General features: G+C 43.8%; 1 protein-coding gene across 1 annotated transcript in view; it reads left to right on the top strand.

Annotated features, from left to right (window-relative positions):
* Positions 1-13,597: 13,597 nt before the first annotated feature.
* Positions 13,598-18,500, top strand: part of PAK1 (p21 (RAC1) activated kinase 1) — a 123,550-nt gene continuing 118,647 nt past the window's right edge. The window contains exon 1 of the mRNA XM_006149976.2: positions 13,598-13,756. The gene's annotated coding sequence lies outside the window, so the exon portion shown is untranslated. The remainder of the gene's footprint in view (positions 13,757-18,500) is intronic.

The following is an 18,500-nucleotide window of genomic DNA, read 5'->3' as shown; positions in this document are numbered from 1 at the left end:
CTCTGCTTACCAGAACCGCTTTCCTCAAACTGTATTCCATGGAGACTCACCTACAGTTGCGGAACTGCACGAGACCCACCCTTGATCCAACCTTAAATAGAATCTATGTTCCCTATTGTTAAAAACTTTAAACTCGTGGCCCCTCTCCCTTTGCTCGCAGGTATAGCATTTTCAATGACCCCTCTGGAAGACAACTGTATATAGCAGAGATAGAGTAAACGGGAGAGGGGGAAAGGGCTGAGGGTCAAACATAGGATAAAAAACATATATATATATGTATACATATGTATGAAAGTAGAAATGGAATATTATTGGTGATAACATGCTTGATTAAGACACTATGCAGTGTATCCTAGATGGGAAACTACATTTAGTGTGTTGTGATGATGCTCAGGGAATGAGTGTTAGGTAATATAATAATAATAAAAAAAAAAAGTTGCAGGAGAAAAAAGCAAATATGATTTGTTAGCTAGTTGTTTAATGGTGGTAAACTTATTAACACTGGCTTACAATTTTGGGTACCTGTTTTGTACCGGGCACCATGTGAGGTGTTCATGGTTTCTCCAACTCTGAGAATGACCACGTAAGGGGATTGCGGATATCTCTATTCTGTAAAAAGGAAGCCACGGCCTTCACAGGTAAAGGAAACTTGCTCACGGTTTTATTGCCAGTCAATGGCAGAACTCAGTTGCAGCTCATAGCCGCCTGACTCCAGCAGCTCGGTGCTCGGTGCTCTTTCCGCACCGGGCTGCTTCAGCTTCCTGCACGGAGGATACAGGAATGCTTTACAAACGAATACGTTGCCAGAGTGAGATCTGTTCTCAGTTAACCCGCCCTTTTTGTGTGTGTGTTTTGGAAAGATTGAAGACAGATCTCAGTTTATTTACATTTATCATTCCTCTTACAAGAAAAAGAATGACATCCTTCCTAAGTATTGTTTTGTTCAGTCTTCGTGTCAGGCCTGTGAGACAGGTATTCCCATTTTCCGAGTTAGGAGGCTGAGGAGCATAAAGTCTTGGCTTGCTCAGAGGCACATCGCTAGTAAATGCCTGAATATTGATTTAAAACCACATTTCAGAATTCTAAATGTAGTACTTAACTTTTGCCATTATATCGCATTGCCTTTTAAACTCTGTCAAACTAAACTCTGGGACACTAGAAACGTCCTTTTTAGGTTGCTTCTAATGTCTTCAGCCTCTTCCCATGAAACCCTTGACTGAAGGCCACACTTTGGACTAGAAGAAAGTTGCTGATAACACCCTGTGTCAGATGGTCATGCTGTTGCAGGCTGAAGATAACGCTTCTTTACAGAACCTCGAAATCAGGCTTTACTTGGTACCCCAAGTCACCTGTGTCTGCATATTCCGTATTCATTCCCCTTTGTCATAATTTATTTTTTAAGATTTTTTTTTTTAGAGAGGTTTTTGCTGTAGGGTACGTACACTCTCTGGAGAGACAGACAGACAGTGAGAAATCACCCTGGGGTGGGGGCAGGGGGCGGCCATGCCACGATCCCTTCTTTTCCATTCTCCTTGTGGGATTTTGGGCATGCACGCACACACTCCTGGCATGAGTTTTAAGCTGCCATGCCTGGGACTGAACCATGGTTGACTGTGTAGGAGTCCAGTGACTTAACCATTACTACATCTGCTGGGCCTCATCTTGTTTTTTTAAGGTTTTTGCCATATGGTGCGTGTGCTCACCGGACAGAAATGGATCAGGGTAGTGAGAATGCACCCCCGGGGTTGGCCACACCATAATCCCTTCTCCCTTCTCCTCCTGGAATTTTTGGTCCATGTATGCACATGCACCTTGTGTGATTTTCTTTTCTAGAATTCTTTTTTTAAAGAGATTTTTGCTGCAGGGCTCTGTACTCGCTGGGGGGAGAGAGAGAGACAAAGACAGTGAAAGGGAAAGTGAGAAATCACTCCCAAGAGGAATGGCCATGCTGCCATCCCTTCTTGTCCATTCTCTTCCTGGGATCTTGGGCACATGTGCACATGAACCCAGTGTGATTTTCTTTCTTTCTTTTTTTTTTTTTTTTTGAGAGGTTTTTGCTATAGGGTGCGTGCGCTCGCCAGACAGACAGAGACAGAGAGACAGAAAGCAGGAAATTGCCCCCCAGGGGGTGTGACCACGCCATAATCCCTTCTCCTCCATTCTCCTCTTGGGATCTTGGGCACGCACACACACACACACGCCCGGCATGAGTTTAAGCCACCAGGTCCAGGACTCGAACCGTGGTCGACTATGTGGGAGTCCTGCTGGTCCCCCCAGTGTGATTTTCAAGCCTCTGGTTCTGGGATTCAATCCATGGTCAGTCATGGGACATAACCACTATGCCATCAGCTGGTCTTTTGGTATGATTTTTGAAGCCAGCAGGTCTGGGACTTGAACTGCAGTCTACCATGTGGGAATCCAGTGCTGTAACCACTATGCCCCTTCTGGTCCCTATCATCATTATTATTTTTTTAATGAGAGAGAGGGAGAAAGAGATAATGAGGATAGGTATTTCTTTTTTTTTTCTTGGAGAAGTTTTTGCTATAGGGTGCGTGCGCTCTCCAAAAAGAGATAGAGAGAAAGCGACCTGACTGACTCCATAAAGAAGAGCCAGGACAGTGGGCTCTTCATGGATCTTAGATCAAGTCTACAGAATTAATCAACACCACTCAAAAGCATATTAATGGGGGAATTGATGAACTTCTGGTTCTTTCTAGGTTTATTACTACACTACTCCTCAAGAGGGAATAATGTGGCGGATCCTAGCACAGAAATGGTTGCCCTCGTCTCAAAAACTAGGGTGGGAGAGAAAAGGGGCAAGTTGCTGATGAGGGAAAGCTTAAAACACAAGGGCCAAAGAAAGCAGTACCTTACGACGGTAAGTTTATGACAGCCAGCCACTGCGGTGTGAGTGCAGAGGTGTTTGCATGGTGACTGAGGTCGCATGGGAAGCCCAGTTTGATTCCCCATCCAACCTACACAGGTTAGCTAAGTGGGAGGCTGGAACATGAGGATGCTGAGACTTTCTTAAAAGATACCAGCAGTTAGCGTAATGGCTATGTCGCTGGACTCCCATGTAGCCGACTACGGTTCGAGTTCTAGACCTGGTGGCTTAAACTCACATAGGGCACGCATGCGTGCATGCCCGCCCAAGATCCCGAGAAGAGAATGGAAGAGAAGGGATTGCGGTGTGGCCACCCCCCCGCGGGGTGATTTCTCGCTTTCTGTCTCTGTCTCTCTCTGTCTTTCCGGCGATCGAACACACTCTATAGCAAAAACCTCTCCAAAAGAAAAAAGAAACACTATAGAATCCGCCATCTGACTGTTTGGGGAGATAAACGACAGTGACGGTATACGCGTGATTCTCACCTCACCTGCCTGCCTGCATTTCCAAGGCCCAGCTTTTCTTAGTCCCTCCTGGATTCCCACCAAGCTGGTGTGAAAATCGTCCTTGTTTGAAGCCTGTCCTCGCAGTACTGTGCGCATCACTTTAGAGCTATCTATCACTTTGTGGGGAAGGAGACTGCTGTGCAAGGCAGAGCATAACATTTGAAGTTAGGCCAACAGCTCCTTGCACTTAACTTACTTAAATCTGTTTATTTTAGAAGTAGAAATACAGGTCGAACATCTCTCATTGAAGATTCAAAATTCTCTGAAATCTTAAACTTTGTGAGGACCAACATGACCCCAAAAGTAGAAAATTCCGTGCTTGACCCAATGTGACAAGTTGCTGAAAAATGCTGCAGCGCTGGAGTATTACGTAAATTATCTTGGGGTTCTGTGTGTAAGGTATGGGAACGATTGTGTGGATCAGGTAAGTGCCATAGGTGCATGCACAGCGATTCCTGAGCGCGAAGGTGCTCGAGCAGTGTTGGATGGGAGTCCGCGTCAAGCAACTTTTACAGGTGCTTTTAGCTCTTAAGATTCCAGGGAGGGGCCAGCAAGTGGTGTGGTGATTAAGGACACTGGACTCCCACATGGCCAACTGCAGTTCGGGTCCTGGACCTGGCAGCTTGCTTTCTCATTTTCCCTCTCTATCTCTCTGTCCCTCTCTGGTCAAATTAAATAAACAAATAAAATTAAATAAAATAATTCTTTTAAAAAATTCCAGGGAGGGACCAGCAGTTAGCATAATGGCTATGTCCCTGGACTCCCATGTGGTTGACTGTGGTTCGAGTCCCAGACCTGGTGGCTTAAAACTCACGCCTGGTGCATGTGCGTGCGTGCCCAAGATCCCGAGAGGAGCATCGAGGAGAAGAGATTGCGGCATGGCCATCCCCCCTGGGGGGTAATTTCTCGCTTTCTGTCTCTCTGTCTCTCTGTCTGGTGAGTGCACACGCCCTATGCAAAAACCTCTCAAAAAAAAAAAAAATCCAGGGAAACTTCCGACAGTTTTCTCTAACTTTTGAGATCTTTATTTTCCTAGAAATTGGTAATCAAGGCCTCGCAAAATGCTGTCATATAGTCATTCTTCCAATTGGAATATCTTTAGCAAAACCTTGTGTTTGCTTTAAAAATACATTTATGAGTTTTAGCAGGGGGTGTGGTGGTTAAGGGTGCTGGACTCCCACATGGCTGACTGTGGTTTGGGTCCTGGACCTGGCAGCTTGCTTTCACTTTCCCTCTCTCTGTCTGTCTCTCATGTAAGAATGTGTGCCCTATAGCAAACTTAAAAAAAAACAAAAAAAACATTTATGGGTTCAGCCTTGTTAGCAGAAGTTGGATGCTGCTGCTTGGCAGAGTGAGGCCACATGGGAGTCCTGGTTCAATTCCCAGCTCACCCTAAAAAGCTGGGTGTGGTAATCTCAGCTACTGAGGCAGCTGAGGTAGGAGGACTGCAGCATAGCCTGTCCAAAACACACACATGTGCGTGTGTATACACAAACATACACAAAGCAAAATAAAAATACATCTCTGTTTACAGGTTTAAATTAGAGGTTTAAGTGACAGGTTCTGGGCCAGCAGGTGATGTGAAGGTGAATGGATCCCACACAGCTGACTTGGTGGCTGAGTCTCAGACCTAGTGGCTTGAAAATCACCAGTGTGACTGTTGGGCACTTGAAACGTGACTGGTTCAGATCGAAATGTGCCGTGAGCATAAAATACACATCAGGTTCTGAAGACTGAGGAATGAATAAAGAATGTGGGACCAACAGTTGGTGTAATGGCTATGTCGCCGGACTCCCATGTTGTTGACCGCAGTTCTAGTCCCAGACCTGGTGGCTTAAACTCACGCTGGGCATGTGTACGTGCATGCCCAAGATCCTGAGAGGAGAATGGTGGAGAAGAGATTGTGGCATGGCCATCCCCCCCGGGGGGGTGATTTCTCGCTTTCTGTCTCTTTATCTCTCTCTGTCTTTCTGGTGAGCGCACGTGCCCTATAGCAAAAACCTCTCCAAAAAAAGAAAGAAATGAAAAAAGAATGTAAAGTAATTCACTAACTTTTTATGTTGATTATATATTAGAATGTTAATATTTTGGATATATCGGGTTAAAATGTATTTTAAAATTATTTTCACTTTTTTTTTTTAACTTTAAAATATGGGTACTAGAAAATGTAAGATGGTGTGTGTGGCTCTTGTTTATGGTTTGCCTTGTGTTTCCATCGGGTCGTGCTGGGTTAGCTCCACGTGGAGACATGTAGAAACTCCGTCTGGCTGTGGGGTAGGGAACACTGAGCGGTTGGAGATGGAGTTGGAGTGGTAGGAAGAGACTTGCAGAATGCTGCTCTGTGGTTTCCCCACGGAGACTGACAAGGCTGAGCGCCTTAACCACCACGGCACCTGCTGGTCCCCCAGCACTGTTCACAGAATCTGGGGAGTAGAATAGTCTGTTTCATGGTCAGCTAAAGCAAACAGGCACATCGATATTGATGGAGATAGAATGATTAATCCAAATTTCCAAGTAGTCTTGAACCTACCTTTAGGTTTCTACATAGATTTAAGTGGACCTTTCGGTCAAAGATGCAATTTCCCATTACTTTTTTTTTTTTCCTCCTGTATGCTGACTCTCTTTGAAACTGTTTGATTTCACCTTTCTTTCAACTTTTATATATTGGGTCCTCGGAAAAGTCATGACATATTTGTTTTTCTGCGCAAAAATACATTATGACTTTTCTGAGGACCCAGTATGTTTAAGATTTGTTTTATGTGAAATACTGGACAGGGGGCTGTATAGTGAACACCTGCATTTATTGTTAGAGTCTGTGATATTCTGAAACTATGCTATTTTAGATCTGGTTCTGTTTTGTTGTATGTGCTTTATTGCACATAAATATATCCCTCAGTCCACTCATCAGTCCATCTTAGTTTGAGGCATTTTAGAAGAACAGACCCGTACTCCTCACTCCAGATACTGCAGCATTATTTAAGGTCTGTCTTCCCTCCTAGATCCTGAGCCCTGGTCATTTCTCTTCAGGGTGGCACCTGGAAGATAATGTTTTAATATAGTACCTTTTCCTTAAAATGAAATCATCTTTTTAGCTTTCTGTTGCATCTGCGGAGTCTAGCGTGTAGTAGGCACTCTGTAAATATTTTCTGATTGACTAAGTTGTGGTGGAGCCAGCATTCAAACTCCCTTACTCCGGACTTCAGTTGGCTTTTCTCAAGTTCATGAAACATATAAGGATCCTTTCAGTGTCTGGTATTGGGAGAAGGGAGGAGAGAAGAGACCTCATTTGCTAAATACACAGCTGCCCAGTACAAGTATCTCTGACCTGAGAAAAGCTGAAGGCCTGCCCTTACATCATCTAAGCACTTTTATATATATAATATATATATATAAATTTAGGTTTCTGTCACAGGCTGTGTGCATTTGCCAGAGAGAGACAGAGACAGAGAGAGAAAGAAAGAGAGAAATCACTGACCAGGGGGCATGGCCATGCCCCAGTCCCTTCTCCATTCCTCCCTTGGGACTTTGTAGTCTCACTCATGCGCTGGCTTAATTCTCAAGCCACTGGTCTGGGACTCAAAATGTGCCATCAGCTGTGTGGGCTTCAGCCACCTTAACCTCCACGTCAGCTGCTCGTCCTCGATTGGTGTTTAGTTGAATAACTGGGCACTGTAGCCTAGCCAAGTTGACACACAGAATTAGCCATCACAACCATTTAGATTCTTGTTTTCCTGTTAAAATGACACTGTAACTTTTCAGTGATAGCACATCCACACTAGGGAAGGAGAGAGAGAAAAGCTCCTGCGGTGGAGTCTCGGCCCTGCGGTGGAGTCTCGCCCTCACTCCCTCTCCCCACTCTCCAGCTGCTAGGGGTCTCTCCGTAGATGCCTGCGCCTTCACCCAGTGTGTTTTCAGGCCAACCTGGGATCCAGAGCCACTCGTGGCCCGTTGGTCCTCGGCCTTGCACGGCACTGCGTTACCATGTACCACAGTGGCTAGGCCAGAGCATGCTGACCTCACCTGAAACACTGCATGTTGCCTTTTGTTTCAAATATTCTTTTTCTTTTTTTTTTTTTAAAGAGATTTTTGCTATGGTGTGTGTGTGTGTGTGTGTTCACCAGAGAGACAGTGAGAGACAGAAAGAGGGACAGAAAGCGAGAAATCACCCCCCAGGGGGTATGATCACGCCGCAATCCCTTCTCCTCCATTCTCCTCTTGGGATCCTGGACACGCACACACATGCGCCCGGCGTGAGTTTTAAGCCACCGGGTCCGGGATGCGAACCGCGGTCGACTACGTGGGAGTCCAACGACATAGCCATTACGCTAACTGCTGGTTCCCTGCAATTCTTTTGAAAGAAGTGATTATCTTTCTAGGAAAGGCCTGCCTTTTAGGTTCCTTCCCATAGTCTCTTTTTAGAAACCTTACTTCATGACATCCTTAAAATTTTGCTTTCAACTGAGTTATCACAAGCAGCATTCAAATATTCTATTTAAGGGATCAACTTTTCTCTTCCTCACCAAACAAGTATTCCTGAGAACCCATGTCAGATTTTAGCTAAATCCTGTCTCTGCTCTCCTTTAAAGCCAGTCTTTTAATTTGTCAGTGGTCACTTGTGCTTTCCAGAGGGAGAGGGGGAGGGAGGGAGGGAAGGAAGGAAAGAAAGCAAGGAAGAACCCCACCTCTCCGGGGCGTGGTTGCATGGTCATACTGCAGTCCCCTCTTTTCCACATCTCCCTCCTTTCTGGAATTTTAGGCATGCACGTAGACATGACCAGTGTGTTTTGCAAGCTGTTGGATATACCACTCAGTTGGCCATGTGGGATCCAGCCGTCTTAACCACCAGGCCGATGGCCCCTTTCAAAGATATTTTTTTACTATAGGGCACGTGTGCTCATCAGAGAGAGAGAAAAAGAAACAGAGAGGGCAAGTGAGAAATCTGCCCTCCCCAGGGGAAATGGCCATGTTGCAATCCTGTCTTCTTGTCTTCTTTTGGGATTTTGGGCATGCATGAACACGTGTCCAGCATGATTTTCAAGCCATTGAGTCCAGGACTCAAACTGTGTAGTCGGCCATGTGGGATCCAGCTGCCTTAACCTCCATGCCACTTGCTGGCACCCAAAGAATTTTTTTAAATTAATTTTTTTCTTTCTGCCATTGGGAAGCACCCTCACTAGGGTACTGTCACCCCGTAGTTCTCTTCTCCCAGCCCCTAGCTACACACCTGGTGTGTTTCAGGTCAACTTGGTATCTGAACCCAAGTGGGCCATCGGGCTTCCAGAGCTGCAGATCAGTATGTTTTACCAAACCCCTCTGGCTATTGTCCACTTCTTATCCCTTATGCACTTACTAGGTGTCTCCTCTGGAGCAGACGCTGAGTTAGGCGTCAGGAATAAACGAAATAAAGTCCAGTCTCCGATCTTGAGTTAAATCTAATGGGCAATAGCATTCCTGTTATCTGAGGATGACCAGTACCCAAATACCACTTCAAGATATTGTTTGGTCCAGAGCTTCTGTGGTAGGTGTATGGTAATTTGACTCCTACACTTTGTTGAAAGGAAAACTTCCCTGGTTCTTTTCTTTTGCCGGCTCCTGTCTAGTGTGTATTTTAATATTCTGAATCTGCTGTCTGCTTCAGTAGCTCTTGTTCTCATTGTAATTCTTCCTGGAGATTGAGATGGAAATGAGAAAGGTTTTGGGCTGCTGCCTGGGCATCCACATTCATGAGAACTTAGAAATGCAGAGACCAAATGCCAGGCCTGACCTAGATGGCTCCAGGTCAGCCAATGGCTGCTTTCCTGCCTCTGCCTTTGTTCTCTGTCTCTGGCCTCCTGTCTGTGGGAGGTTTGTGCGACAGCTGTTTATACCAATTAATGTCATGCTAATGCATCCCTTAATAAAGCCATGGAAGCACAGGGTCCCAGCCTGGATAAGGACTGCACAATGGCAGCCTTCAAAGTACCTTTTCACTAACAATTGGACTAAGCACCTGGATACCTTTTTACATTCTTTTTGAAACCATGGAAACAAGCCAAAAGGGACCTTAGCCTTGAAAGTCTAACCCTTTATTTTTTGGAGTAAGGAAAAAAGAGGAAGAAAAGCAAATTTAAGAGCTTATAAAGCTCATGCTAAATTAATAATTCTATACCTCACATTTCAATAAAGCTTTATCTCATGTAAAAGTAATTTTGTAGTTTCTGTTTTGAGAATCAGTTAAAACCTCTGCCATTGACCTAGCTTTGCTTTTTGCTGCCCCACCACTTCCATACTCTGGGGGGAGAGGGTGTTATTTAGTCTTTGTAGTTTTAGTTCCTTATTTTTCAAATGGTACAAATAATAATATCTGCTTCACAGATTATTAATTAGATTACACGAGGTAATCATTGTAAAGCACTTAGTAAACTCTGATAGTAGCAATTCCTCAGCAGATGTTGGCTGTCATCGTCATTACAGGGAAGGGAAGCTCGAATGACCCCTGATGACCAGGGCTTTGCGCTTATTTGCAGCCGTGTCCTCGCAGCTTGTCCCTGCCTCCTCAGTTAGACCATAAGCCCTGTGAGCCCAAGGGCTTTGTCTGCCTGCTTCTCTGTGCCCTCAGCACCTGGAGCAATTTTTCGTACACGTTAAGTATGTGCTAAGTATTAGTGTGTATCTGGTGAGTTAATGAATTCTCTTGGGGAAATTTTCTCTGAATAGCATCGAGGTAGATTCTCCAATGACTTTAATCTTTTTTTCTTTAGTTGTTCATATGGATTAGCAGGTTTTTTAAAAAATAATTATTTTATTTAACTTTGTTTAATTTTGACGAGAGAGACAGAGAGCAAGAGAGAGAGAGAAAGTGAGAAAGCAAGCCACCAGGTCTGGGACTCGACCCGCGGTCGGCCATGTGGGAGTCCAGCACCCTTAACCACCACGCCACCTGCCAGCTTCCAAATTAGCAGTTTTTAAAAAGAATTGCCAGAAGATGCAGAAGCTTGCCTGAGAGACAGAAATACAGAGACAGAGAGAAAGCATTCCCCAGTGGGACACGGTCACACTGCAGCCTCTTCTCCCCCATTTCTCCATCTTGTTGAATTTGGGGGTAACAGGCATGTTTTTCAAGCTGCCGGGGCAAGGGCTTGAACACTGGTTGGTCATATGGATTCAACTCCCCCAACCTCTAGGCTATGGGGCCAGCCCTGAGTTAGCACTTTTTTTTTTTGAGAGATTTTCACTGTAGGGCGCGTGCGCTCGCCAGACAGAGACAGACAGAAAGCGAGAAATCACCCCCCAGGGGGGACGGTCACGCTGCAATCCCTTCTCCTCCATTCTCCTCTCGGGATCTTGGGCACGCACGCACACGCGCCCAGCGAGTTAGCACTTTTTAAAAATAGTTTTTGTGTTGTCTCCTTGAACTTTGCAGGTGTCTTCGTTTCCTTCCACGTGGTAAGTGTTCAAGAGTGCAGACCGTGCGCCCAAGGAAGATCCCTATGGGGATCTTCCTATAACTCTTAGTATGGTTTAAAAAAGTATTCTTTTACAAATTATTTTATTCAACTCCATTTTCTTATTTATTTATTTATTTATTTATTTTTAATTTGATCAGAGAGGAGGAGAGACAGAGAGAGAGAGAAAGCAAGCCTCCAGACCAGGACTCGAACCGTGATTGGCCATGTGGGAGTTCAGCGCCCTCAACCACCACACCGTTTGTCAGCCCCAGTATAACTTTTTTTTTTAATACACAATTATTAGTGCTTAGTAATTACTGATAACTGACTAGGAAAATCACTTGTGTTCAGCATTAATTTATTGAGAAAAAATACAGTATATGGTGTAACAGTTGTGACAGTCCTTCATAAGAGGAGGCACCTTATTGCCTTTGTGAATGTTCTTTAAGACTTGAAGTACCTCCTGTTCTTCCTGTCCCTTCTCTGCCAGATACTGCTCATTCTTCAGGGCTTAGTCTCCTGATTCCCTTTATGTTCATCTCTTTTTGGAGGAAGTGGATAAATTTTGCAAATGGATGATTTTGAGGGAGGACATTCCGTATCAAGGGAAGAGTTGGTACAAACACATGGAAGGAAAGAGCCAGGTGTTTTGCAAATATGATTGTAAATGTTATATGTTGTCTTTCATGTCGGGCAATTCGCTGGACAGAATTCTCACTAGTAAGGGCAAGCGACAGAATTTATTTCTAGCAAGTTTAAGCAGAAAGAATTTGTTAAGGGGTATTGGGGAGATAAAAGGACCCAACCTGAGCTTACAGGAACAAACTCCCTAAAAGTCCATTAGAGAACTGAGCTCCCAGGGATGCCGCTGGCTTTGCAGAATCAGGAAGCTCTCGCAGCAGCAGCGGCCGGATCCGGAGCTGTACTGCTTCTCTTGGCAGTTTGCTCCAGCAAGAGGAATGCCTTGTGTTGGTCTCTCAGGTCAGCATCTAGAGGGGCAGCATCAAAGTCCCATTGAGAAGGGAATCTGGGAAATATCTGGTTATTCGCAACCTCTGTAACACTCAGAGCTAAGCTAGGAGGAGAGTGGAGTTAAGTGTTGAGAAAACCAGTTTGCATACTGTGCCTGGGTATCGAGAGAACTAAAGGACAGATATATGTGCAGGTGCCTGGTCACATTTAGCATATTAATAAGTAGCGAGCGTTTGCTGGGTCTGATTGGCAATGCTTGCCTGAAGGAGTGTGCATTTTATTGTGAGGACGCGGGAAGGTGTGCTCTCAGGAGTGTGTTTTTTTTTTCTAAGACAGTGTCCTGGTTCCCGGTGATTGTTCCAGGGCGTATTCAGATCAGTCTGGTTTAGCTGTCCGAGCGCGGCCTCTGCCTGTGCAGTCCTACCCGGGGGCACTACATGAATTATTTACTTGGGGTGTTGCAGGGATCGAGCTGTTTCTTTTTATTCCTATAACTAGTATGGTATCCAGGTGCTGTGACCATACATATTTTATGTTCTGTTTTGGCAGTATAACTCATTCCTTTTCTTTTTTTTTTTTTCAATGAGGTCATTGTAATTTGTAAAACTATGCCTTGTCACCCTAATTCTTATTTGTTTATTTATTTTTTACATAGTTCTCATTTTCTGCATATAGAATATTTATGAACTGTATAGCTCACAGTTGGCAGGTTGGTTGGAACCCTTTTGGTTCTTCTCTCTTACTTTATATGTAAAGGAACCAGGACAGACTGGGAGATAATTGGTTCAAAATTTTGTATATCCTATATCTTCTCTCCTATTTCTTAGCATGGAAGAACTTTTATCTGGGGTTAAATTTCATTTTTTGTTCTATAATATTAATTAGTCAAAAAGTCACTTGTAGGGGCCAGCAGGTGGCGTGGCAGTTAAGGCACTGGACTCCCACATGGCTGACTGTGGTTTGAGTCCTGGACCTGGCGGCTTGCTTTCTCACTCTCTCTCTTTCTCTGTCTCTCTATGGTCAAATTTAATAATAAATAAATTTAAAAAATGAATAATTCTTTTTTTAAAAAGTCACTTGTAAATTACTTAGGTCTAAGGGGATTTAGTTCGTCTTAATTAAGTCTGGTCTGCAGTATGTGAAGAAGAGCTGATATCTCAAGGTAGGGGGAGGGATTCATGAATCGTATTGCGAATCCAGCAGAGGGAAGAAGGGCCTCTCTTCTCTCTGGGGGATACACTCTAAGATCCCCAGTGGGTGTCCGAAACCACACCTATTACCCAGCCCTAGACTGCTGGGTTGTTGGGGAAGTTGTGATGCATTTTTGCATAGAAAAACACACCGCGACTTTCCTGATGCCTGAACATTCTCATTCCTGTGTATACATACCCTATGGTAAAGTGTAGCGTATAAATCAGATAGAATAAGAGATTAACAACAGTAACTCATGATAGAATAGAACAACTTTAACAATGTACTGTAATAAAAGTTATGTGAGTGAGTTCTCTCTTTCTCTCTCAAAATACCGGACCGTGGTTGACAGTGGGTAACTGAAACCTCACTAAGGGAGGATTCTCCACTCCCAGGCATATTTGGCTTGTTTTTAGATATGTCAGTGTTTTCTTACTAGGTAGCTTTTGCTTTTTGTTCAAGTACATCTAGGGTGTAGAGGAATTCAGGCATGAAATTGAGGGGCTAATTTTTACTCCAGTGCTGAGCATGTCCCACTCTATATAGTAAATAGTGGTTAATTTTTTTTTTTTTTTAGAAAAAGTTGTTTATTTTTTTTTTTTTTTTTTTTTTTTTAGGAAGTTGCTGCAAGGTGTCAAGAAAACCAGAGAAACTACTTCTCCTAGGCCAGTTGGTACTAATTAAAACCTAGACTGCCAGCGGAAGGAGCTCTAACCCCTTCTTTTATCTATGAGAAATTGAGACCAAGGGAGGAAAAAGAACTCATTCACTATTAGGTAAGTTAGTTACAGAGTCGGGGCCACATCTCAGCCCTGCAGACTCCTCAGTCATATTTCCACTGCACCTCACTGCAAGGCACTGTGTGAAGGCGCCCCGCTGTGTGGGATTTGGGGAGACCCTGACCTGAGGACAAGAGGTCTGTGTGCGAACCGTGTGCTGCCATTTCTGGCTTGTTTCTGAGAAAGTACTATCATTTCCATAGACCCCAGTTTCCTCATTTATAAAATGGGATTATGCTGACACTTGTTTTACCTGTCTCACAAGGTTATTAGAATAAAATGTGGTTATTAGAATAAACTGCAGGTGACATGGTGGTTAAGGTGCTGGACTCCCACATGTTTGATCAAGGTTCGAGTCCCAGACCTGGTGGCTTGCTTATTCACGTTCCTTCTCTCCTACACTCTGTATCTCTCTGGTCAAATTAAAAAGTGATAATAAAAATAAATCTTTAAAAAAAGAATAAATGTGAGATGCAGTGAAAAAATAAAGACTTTAAGTCTTTATGCACTATGCCTAATTCCCCTTATGGGGCCAGGAGATGGCAGGGAGGGTAAAACACCTGGATCTCACAGGGCCGGTTGTGTGGTAAGAATTAACCACTCAATTTCATGTCTGCTTACGGCTTTTATCCCTCACTTATTAACTGTGATTCGAGGCAAGTGACCTAATTTCTGTGAACATAATTTTTCCTTTATAAAATTGGAATAATAATAGCTCCCTTATAAGGTTATTTTAAGGGCGTTAGCATATAGAAATATAAGGAAAAAAAAATATCTTTTCTTCTCATCACTAGGTTCATGGTTGAGTCCCCTATAAAAGAAAGCAGATTAACAAAAGAAATGCACATAGGTGAATTTAATGTAAGTTTTATATGACACACCATCCTTCATAAGGAAACGAAGACCCACAGAAACAGAAAAGCGTGTGTATTTTTATGCTCAGGTAGTCGTGGAGAAGTATGAGTGGATAAAAGGGGTGTGATCTAATGGCAATAAACTGGGGTGAACTTAGCAAGGCCTGTTTGTTGAGATTCTTCTTTATGGTATGTCTTCAAAGATCCCATATCTATAACCTTTCCCCTGGCAATAGAGAAGGCATCTGCTGAATGAGGGTCTGGTGACCTTGAGGAGAGAAGAGTGAAGAGAAGGGGGAGTGCCCTTCCTGCTGCTTTCTCTCAAATGGCAAGGTACCTTATTTTGGGGTATCATGTCTTGAACTCCCGTCATAAACCATTCAGAATGGCGACTGGCACATAATAGGTATTTAATCAATATTTGAGATATTCTCCTAAGACTTAGTTTTATCTTCTCAGAACTGTTCCTCTAAAGTCTGAAAATAATATAGTAAAATTTATTCTGTGTTTTCTTTTTTCTTTCTTTTTTTTTTTTTAAGAGAGATTTTTGCTATAGGGCACCTATGCTCACTGGAGAGACAGAGAGGCAGAAAGTGAACATTCACCCCCCTCCCCCCCAGGGGAGATGGCCATGCTGTCTGTAGTCCCTTCTCTTCCATTCTCCTTTTGGGATTTTGAGCACACATGCACCTGCACCCAGTGTGAGTTTCAAGGAGCCAGGCCCAAAACTCAAACCACAATCTACTACGCGGGAGTCCAGGAACATAACTGTTATGCCATCTGCTGGTCCTCTTCTGTTTTAATGGCTGTGTTGCTGGACTCCTATGTAGTTGACCGTAGTTCGAGTCCTGGACCTGGTGGCTTAAACTCACGCCAGGCGCCATTACACCAACTGCTGGTCCCAGGAAGGGCCTCTTACAGATAGCAAGTTTTGTGGTAAATGGATTGAAAAAGTGGTGAGGAAACTCGGTAGTTAGGACACTTGGAATGGAAACGGGAACGTGGTGCTACCTTTGGTCACTTCTGCCACTGAAGAGCCGTGCGTCAGGACCTCGGGGTGAGATCTCTGTTCATCACGATCTCCATCTGTGAGGCTGTAAGGACCTTAAAAACGAACTGTGTGTAAGTCCACTGCTGTCCCCACACTCCTGATCCTCCCAGTGTGTCTTTATTGAAATAACATCTATGCGGAATGGAGATCTTCTGTGGCCCATGGAGTTCCATAAATCCCTGACGGCTCTTCATCCTTCGTCCCAGCTCCATCTTGCAGAGATATTTGTATTTATCCCGTCTTTTCTAGCTTTTGACCTTAAGGATTTGTGGGATTTCAGGTCTTGGGTTTTAGAGCTCTTTAATTTGCTACTGACTTCCCTTTGCAAACGTGGTCAGGCCAGACAGCTATTTCCTTCATCCCTAGCCGTTGTGTGGACCAGCAGTTCCTCTTTCTGGTTTTTAGTGCTGGGTAGGTTTGTGGTTCTAGTGCACGAGAGGCAGGGAGCATGAAATTCACATACCAGGCGAATAGCACTTCTTCAGAAGGCCCATGATTGCGGGAAAACTCCCAGCCCCTCCAAGGATTCATTTATTTAAGTCATTCATTTAGTAAATACATACGGAACATATACCCCGTGGATCATTCTGCTGGGTGCTTTAAATATATCGCCTCATTAAATATGCACAAGTAGCACTTTAAGTTAGACCGATAATATTGACCTCGGTTTCACAGAGAAGGAGTCTGGAGTTTAAAGAAGATGACTTGCCTTAGCTAATAAAGGGTAGATCCAGGATATGAACACATGTCTTGATGACTAAAAGGTAATCACTGCTTGCTGTGCCTGTGTTCCTTACCAGAACGGGAGCTCATTGAAAGCAAAGATCTCATCTGATTCAAATCTGTGTTCCCTGTTTTCAGCACAGGGGCTAAAACTATTTTTTATTGAATATTTAATATTACATTAGAAAGCCATAGACAGAATCAAAGAGTAGGGCAGTGGGGTTAGGACACTGGGAAGCCCCAATCCTCAAGGTGAATTTTTTTAACTTGTCAGTGGGCACATGTGCTCACCAGGTTTGGGGGGAGAGAAGGAAAGCAAGCACCCCTTATAGGGGATGGTCACACTGCAATCCCTTTTCCTTCATTTCTGCCTCCTTTTGGGATTGTGGGAGAAACACAGTGCTAGGTGTGTTTTTCAAGCCGCTGGGTCTGGGACTCTGATTATACATTCAGCCCTGTGGGATCCACCTGTCTTAACCACCATGCTGTCAGCTGGCCTAAGGTAATTTTTGTTTTGTTTCATTTTTGCTATAGGGTGCATGAACTTGCTGAAGAGAGAGTAAGAAAGTGAGAAATCACTCCCTTGGGGTGGTGCCCACTCTGCAATCCCTTCTCTTCCATTTTCTCAGGACTTTGGGCGTATATCCACACATACCCAGTGTGATTTTCAAACTACCAGGTTTGGGACTCGAACTGTCGGTCATGCGAAATCCAGGTGCTTTAACCTTCATGCCATCTTCTGGCCCCATAAGGTGAATTTTTTTTATAGTTCATTGGAAAAAAAAATAGCATTATTCACATTAGAAATCCATTGTGGGGGGAGCAGCAGATGGCATGGCAGTTAAGGTGCGGAACTCCCACTTGGCTAACCACAGTTCAAGTCTCAGACCTGGCATCTTGCTTTCTTGTTTTCTCACTCTTTCTCTCCGGTGAGCTCATGTACCCTGTAGCAAATGAAAATAACAATAATAATAAATAAAATTAAATAATTCTTAATAAAAAGAAAAAGAATCCCATAAGGATAACTGATACATTATAATGTTTTAAAGATCTCTGTGTCTCACTGGGAAAATAACATCTTCACAGTGTTATCTTAAGGAAAAGTGAGATTAATACAAGCAAAAGAACCTGCCTAAACTGAAGTGTTAACCTGTCTTCAGGCCTGGCTCTACCTGCCCTATTCCCTTTTTGGGCTGCAGTTACTCTCTATTACAGCGAGGTGTTGACCTGAATGACCTCTGCGTGAGTCCTGGCTCAGGTGTCTAGAGGGTGGTCTCGCGACTGTCCCAGGTTTACTTCTCCACCGGCAGGGTAGCAGCTAGCTGGCCCTCTGAGTGCAGCCCCGCTGCCCCTGCTAGGCTCACTGCCTCCTTTCCTTTACAGCGTTGCTGCAGGCAGCTTTAGGATGCTTTTCTTCTCGAAGCTGTTTCTTTGCGGGCTAGCGTTCCCTTTTGAGGTTGATCGAATTGCATAAGGTCTCAGGAAGTGGTGGAAGCACCTTCCTCAAACCTGGTTGCACCAAAGCCTGTCAAGTCAAGTCTTGTCTTCAAAGAGGAAGAGAAAGCCTGAGTTCCCTAGCCAGTAGGTACAAATTTCTCTGTTGAGCTTTCAGTTTAATTTTGTCTCTTAGCAAAGGGAGATTTATTTTCAAATTTCAAACACCCAGCTCTTTCTGATTAATATGATTAATATTCCAGGACCATTTTGTGTTACTTTTTTATTTCTACCTCTCTCAAGCCTGTCCTTTGGGTTAGACAAAATAAAATTCAAGCTCTCCTCCATAGTAACAACCCTTCGTAATCATAATAGTGATTTTATTTCTGTTTTTCTCCAGCTACATATTTTCTTCAAGAGTTTCTCTCCACAAAGACTTCCCATGGTGGGCACTTCCTCATATTAATCTTACTTCTCGATCCTGTGTAACCCATGGCTTCTTTCTAAGTTTTCTCACTGTTGCTACAAGAAGAAGCTGTGTGTTCTTTCTCACTTTTGTTTTTGTTTAAGATGTTATCCTTCTCACCAACCTTGAAGGCCTAGTTCAAATATCTGTCTCTAGGGTCTTCTCTGACACCTTCCTCCTGTTTCAGACAGAATTAACGCCCCTTCCTTCAGT

Source organism: Tupaia chinensis, unplaced genomic scaffold (genome assembly GCF_000334495.1).
Source record: "Tupaia chinensis unplaced genomic scaffold, TupChi_1.0 Scaffold000274_1, whole genome shotgun sequence".
In the NCBI taxonomy this organism is placed as follows: Eukaryota; Metazoa; Chordata; class Mammalia; order Scandentia; family Tupaiidae; genus Tupaia; species Tupaia belangeri.
Note: the sequence above shows the minus strand (reverse complement) of the source record. Positions and strands in the feature narration are given on the sequence as shown.